The following is a 6518-nucleotide window of genomic DNA, read 5'->3' as shown; positions in this document are numbered from 1 at the left end:
GGATGCCGAGGTAATGAAGTTAGGGAGGAGTATTCAACCGACCACTTGTATCTGTGAAGGGCAAGGAGGAAGGAATGAAGCAAGTTATGATCCTGAAGTTACAACCAATAGCGCAAAAGAGCAAGTATAGGAGAGGTATGTGCTTGACGGCAATAAACTAAAGCACATATGATGTTGATAGCTCAGTTCTCGTGAGAAATGCGATCAAAAGATAACCATGTCTGGCTTGGGAGTGCTTGAAGGCTTTTGGCTGAGAATATTACCTAGGAGGTGGGCGAATCCTGTAGACTAGGGGAATTCAAAGGTGTACTGGGACATTCCTCGTTCTCTAGGTTGGGTGTTGCGTACATTAGGTAAGATCCTGGGTCTTTGGGTGACACTTGCGGCTTGGACTTGGGTAGAAATACTTGGGTTGTATGGTACCTGAAGCAATAATGTGCCTGGTAGGTAGGCTGGACGAATACCATCCGTTTGGGTTTTTGGTGGAAGAGCTTGACGTGTAATGTGGATTATCCTACATTTCATGAACTGTCTGATGGGGCAGAGAGTGCGATGCATTATTATACATACCCTGAAAGCAAGAAGAAAACGTGCTGGGTAGGGGGGGAAGGGGGGGGGGTAAGGGGATGGGGGAGGGAATGAAGGACGTATTTAGGTGTTCTTATAGTTAAATTTTGTAACGACTGCTTTTCAGGCCGTAAATCTCAGAGAGAGGCCAAGTGGGAATTTATGATAGAATCTGTTCTGTTTTTCGGGCTGAGTTTTGTTCTAGGGGGGTTGGCGGTTGCATTAACCTGTCTCCTTACTATGGGGTGTTGGGGCTGGTCGTAGCAGCGGTTGCAAGGTGCAGATGACTAGTGAGTTTGGGGGTCCCTTTTGTTTCTTTGGTACTTGTTATGGTTTATTTAGGGGGAATGTTGGTAGTGTTTGTGTATTCAGTGTCGCTGGCAGCGGATCCTTATCCGGAGGCTTGGGGTTGCTGGGGTGTTGTTGGTTATGGTTTTGGGATGGGGTTGGTTGTCATGGTGGAGCTTGTTATAGGGGGTGTGTTGGGGTTGTTGATGGACGAGGGGATGGTGAATAGTGGGGATTTGTTGTCGGTCCGGTTGGATTTCAGTGGGGTAGCTGTGTTGTATTCAGAGGGGGTGGGATTGCTTTTGATTGGGGGGTGAAGGTTGTTGTTGACTTTGTTTAGGATGTTGGAGCTTGTGCAGGGGTTGTCTCGGGGGGCGATTCGAGCTCTTTAGCAGTAGGGTCAGGAAGTAGTTTAGTGAAAAATGCCAGGTTTGGGAATTGGAGCAGAGGGTTTGAGTCCTTTCTTCCTGAGGTGGGTGGTGGGGTAACTCTAAAGAAGGGGTTTAGTCTTCAATCTTTGGCTTACAAGACCAATGTTTTTATAAACTATTAGAGTTAATTAAAGTTTAAGTAGCTTGTTTTCTAGGGCGGCCGCAAGGGGGAACAGAACTAGAATGATTGTGAAGTATGTGAATGAGGCTAGTTGGCCGTTGATGATGAAGGGGTGTTCTACTGGCTGGCTGCCTACTCAGGTTAGGATGAGGACATTGGCGACTAGGGTTCAGAATAGGGTTTGTGATAGGGGACGGAAGGGTATTGATCATAGTTTTGATGTATGTAGTAGTGGGGTGAGGAACAGGATGAGGATTGAGGCAGCTAGAGCTACTACGCCTCCTAGTTTGTTTGGGATGGATCGGAGGATGGCGTAAGCAAATAGGAAAGATCACTCGGGTTTGATGTGAGGAGGGGTGACTAGTGGGTTGGCTGGGGTGAAGTTTTCTGGGTCACCTAGGAGGCTGAGGGAGAATAGGGCTAGTGAGACAAGTAGGGAGAGCATTAGTACGAATCCTAGGATGTCTTTGATGGTGTAGTATGGGTGGAAGGGGATCTTGTCACAGTCTGAGGGAATGCCTAGCAGGTTGTTTGAGCCTGTTTTGTGGAGGAAGGTGAGATGGACAAGAGTAAGGCCTACGATGACGAAGGCAAGGAGGAAGTGGAGAGAAAGAATCGGGTCAGTGCAGGGTTGTCAACAGAGAACCCGCCTCAGGCTCACTTGACTAGTGTTTGCCCGATGTAAGGGATGGCAGAGAATAGGTTTGTGATTACTGCAGCTCCTAAGAATGATATTTGGCCTCACGGTAGGACATATCCTACAAAAGCAGTTGCTATGAGGGTTAGGAGGAGGATGACTCCAATGTTTCAGGTTTCTTTGTTTAGGTATGTGTCGACGGAAGGAGACCAGGACATCAATTAGATCATCACAGGCCCGATTTTATTGATTAGTACAGCAGGGTAAATACAGTTCATAATGAGCTTCATACATATTGCAAAAGTTGAGCTCAGGATTGGTTAGTTACATATCAGCAACTACGCCTACTTCTGCATTCTTATGGTCATACTTTTGATACTTTCTACATATTCTCAGGAAGAATCTCTCTTCCCTATCCTCATGTTGCAGCAAGGGCAGTCTTTCCTTGCCTGTCATTGGTCACCGACTGCTGACTTCTCCTTTCAGCTTACTGACTGCTGACTTCCCTCTCTCAGCTTAACCAGCGGCATTATGTCAGCATGGCCTTTCTCAGCTAACCAACTATTAATAATATCCTCCACAGGTATAAGCCGTAGTAGAGTCCTCGGCCGATGCGTAGGTAGATGCAGATGAAGAAGAAGGAGGCTCCGTTTGTGTGGAGGTTGCGGATGAGTCAGCCGAATTGTACGTCTCGGCATATGTGAGCGACAGAGGAGAAGGCTAGATTGGTTATTAATAATATCCTCCACATTTCCCCCGTTTTCTTCTTGAGCAAGAAGACTAGTGTGCCAGGTTTTTGCTATTGTACGGCTGACCATGTTTTGAATACAGTTAAAGATACAAGGCAAAATAAGCAAAAACAGTAAAATTACACCCAGTAGTCCTATGGCATAGATCACAATGTTCCTCAGCCATGGCCCAAGTCCTAAGCTTTTAAGCCATTCACCAATTCCTAATCCTTCTTCTTCCTTGAGACTGTGAAGTCCCTGTTGCAGTTCTTTTATCTTAGTGGGAATGGACACCGAATGATCAGACAAATTCATGCAACACATTCCCTCAAACTCTTCACATCCATGCCCTTGTGCTAAGAGCAAAAAATCTACAGCAGCTTTATTCTGCAAAACAGCATGGTTAACACTCTGCACATCTGCGGTTAGCATGTCTAGAATTTGTGATGTCTTGTTTAGCTCATCCTTTGCCCAGCACCCTAATTGCTTTGCTAAATTCATAGCTTTATTGGCAGATCCTCCTGGCAAGATAGTTGAAACTACCACTTGTTTGAATGTACCCCAAAACTGTGGATCTCCTATCTGGCTGCAGTCTAAGTCATGTATGCTACGTCTCTTCCTGTTTGAATTTAGACTCAGCTGCATTAGCAAGGATACGTTAGGGTGAAACAATGACAATTTCCCCAAATGACAGGATCCACCCTGTGGTTTGGCTGGTATACCATTCCACGCCCTGTCTCCACAAATCAAAAATATTCCTATGGGTAATTTCATTGGTGCGGTGATATTTGTGCCGTTACATTGACTGTAATGCTGCGGAGAGAATTTACTCACATTCAGGGATCAATCTAGGGTGGCCCATGTTTCTTTAGGTTGGTTTAAATTCTGAGCATCCGAAAATTTGAAGCTAAACCATCCGCCAGCTGTCGTGTTAGACATACTGGCGTTTGTACTTCCAAAAAGATCCAATTCCTCAGGAGGAGAATGCAAAGAAGTGTTAAGTGATTGGATTAGTAAGCATTGGCGATAACCATCACTCTGACTTGCAGTATACCCTTGTTGTACTGGCAGTGTGATGTTTGACATGTTAGACATACATAAGGTTTGATTGTTTATCAAACTGCAAAATTCTCCAGGAGACCACAGCGGAAGTCCCACCAGGCATGTTCGAAATGGGTTAGTGACTCCTCCAAGACTAAGACAAAGCGATGATTGGTTAGTTTGATTAGCAAGTGTCACCCATAAATTTTCTCTTGGTTGACTAAAGTGTGTTATTCCTACTGCTTCACTTGCTACAGCATTGAGCAGTATAACAAGAACAAACCTCATTTTTCTTTCTGCTTGCTTTGTTTTTCCTTTCTTCGTTGTCTTTTCCCTGGTTTGCTAGATTGTCTATTGTAAGGCTGAGTCAGTTTTTGAATATACTAACTCTAAATCAGCATCCTTGCTTACAGGTATAGCATGAGGTAAGTTTGAAGGCTCACTGATATCCTTACTCAGATGAAATCATTCCCTTTTTTGCCTTCCTTTTCTTATCTATCTTCAATCTTGCTGCTCCTAATTTTACTGGTCCTGCCACTTGCAAACTCAATTTTTGCAACTTTTCAATGCAGCAATCTAGTGCTCTATCAGGATTCCTCTTGAAGGGTCCTACAATTGAATGCTGTGTTAAAGGTACTAATTTCCTACACCTTATAGAAACTATGCGTGATTTACTTTGAACCTTAATTCTATTCACAATACATTGTACCTCCCATCGATAATAAGCAAGAATTTTCTGTTCAGGAGACTCATAAAGATTTAAAGCTATATATGCATTTTGCCCTGTTTGTCTCCTTAATTCATCTTGCCAGCTTTTACCCCACGTGTACTCGTGCTCACAAGTGTGACACCACAAATCCCACAATAATGATTGTTCTATCCAAAAAGTTCTATCACAACCCCCACAACGTAGGGCTATCCAAGCAGCACAATGTGGATTGTGACAGTCAAGGCAATGTTCTTTCGCTGGATTTGTTAAACGAAAGGTTGATAATGAGTCAATAAAACCAATCAGCTCCTGGGCTGTCCGGTAGTGATGTGTCAGTGCTCTGTCCACCGCTTTCGAGTACCCCTTCAATTGTAACAGTAGTGGTTGTAGGACTAGAAGCAGTTTTTTCCCCAGTCGCTCCTTGTCCTTCTCCGTAAGGCGATCCACCAGAGGCTGCATCAAAAACAGGTTTAGTCCACTTAGCAGGCACCCACAAAGGCCCTGTAGGTGAGGAAACACAAAGATACCCCCGACCCCAATATAATACTTTTGCAGGTTTTTCCCATAATCCTGTACTCGGGTTCTTATACTTGACCCAGACCTCTGTTTCCTTAGTAGTTTCCTGACTTGACCTCGGGTGATGTTTAATTGCAGGGGGGGGTATCGTCTTCCCCAAAAATACATAAATGGTTAATCACATACAGAACCTTAGCCAAACATGCTTGTGGATCTCTCAAATCTTGATGTTTTTCAATATACTGCTTAAGGGTGCCGTTTGCTCTTTCCACTATTGCCTGTCCAGTAAGGGAGTATGGAATACCTGTCACATGCTTAACAGACCACTGATTCAAAAATTTCTAGCACTTACTAGGACTCTAGCACTTACATAAGCTGGACCATTATCCATTTTGATACTCTTTGGTACTCCCATAACAGCGACGCAACTTAACAGGTGTCTGGTAACGTGTATAGCTTTCTCTCCTGCCTGAGCCGTAGCCCATATGTAATGACTATATGTATCTATAGTGACGTGCACATGCTTGACTTTACCAAATCTAGCTATGTGTGTAACATCCATTTGCCATTTCTCATTTATTTCTAAACCTCGAGGATTAACCCCGATGCCTAGACCTATTCCACCATTATGATAACTACATGTTGGACATGCTCTAACAATGGCCTTGGCTTCTGACAAACTCAGCTCAAAGTGTTTTGCTAATCCTCTTGCATTTTGATGATACCTACTATGTGCTTCTCTGGCCAATGTATGCTTATCAATAGGACAAGAATTATCAATGGGTAGGGTAACCAATTTATCTGCACGTTCATTCCCTTCTCCTAAACCTTCAGACCATTTATGACTCCTAATATGAATCACAGAATACGCTGCTTTTCTCTCCCGTAAAGCTTTCCTTAACTGTATCAGTAACTCATACAATCATTTATTATTCACTTCCTTAATTGCCGCTTCCTCTATCCGTCTGACTACTCCTGTGACATACATAGAGTCTGTGACCACATTTAAAGGTTCCTGTAAGTTGGACACTGCCCATACTACTGCTAACAATTCCAGAGTTTGTAAGCTATCTGCAAGGTCTGCTGTGAGGAGTTGATGCTTCCATTGTCCTTTTTCTTGCCAGGTGACAGCAGCACGCCTTGATTTCTTTCCTGCATCTGTAAAAGCTGTAATAGCTCCTTCTATGGGGTATTTTTCTCTCAAAGGTCGAGTGATCCAGTTCCATTCTGTCATCCATTGCAAAACTCTAGGCACTAATTTGCTAGTCTCTACTTTAGCAAATGATGTCAATAATGCTTCCTGTAAATCCTTCGAATTAATCAAGTACCAGTCCAAGGTTTCTTCTTCCATAGGCAATCTAATGCTAGCAGGTTCTCTACCATCCACTTCAAGAATTCTGAGACGCCCCTTTTTAATTAATGCAGCCAATTGTTCAATTTTTGAAGATATTGTTTTCTTATGCTGTAGTGGTGGTGACAA

At 43.6% G+C, this 6518-nt stretch overlaps 1 pseudogene; it reads right to left on the bottom strand.

The window, feature by feature from the left end:
* Positions 1–1738: 1738 nt before the first annotated feature.
* Positions 1739–2795, bottom strand: LOC131569189 (cytochrome b-like; annotated as a pseudogene).
* Positions 2796–6518: the final 3723 nt, after the last annotated feature.

Source organism: Ammospiza caudacuta, chromosome 29 (genome assembly GCF_027887145.1).
Source record: "Ammospiza caudacuta isolate bAmmCau1 chromosome 29, bAmmCau1.pri, whole genome shotgun sequence".
Classification (NCBI taxonomy): domain Eukaryota; kingdom Metazoa; phylum Chordata; class Aves; order Passeriformes; family Passerellidae; genus Ammospiza; species Ammospiza caudacuta.
This window is presented reverse-complemented; position numbering and strand designations above follow the sequence as displayed.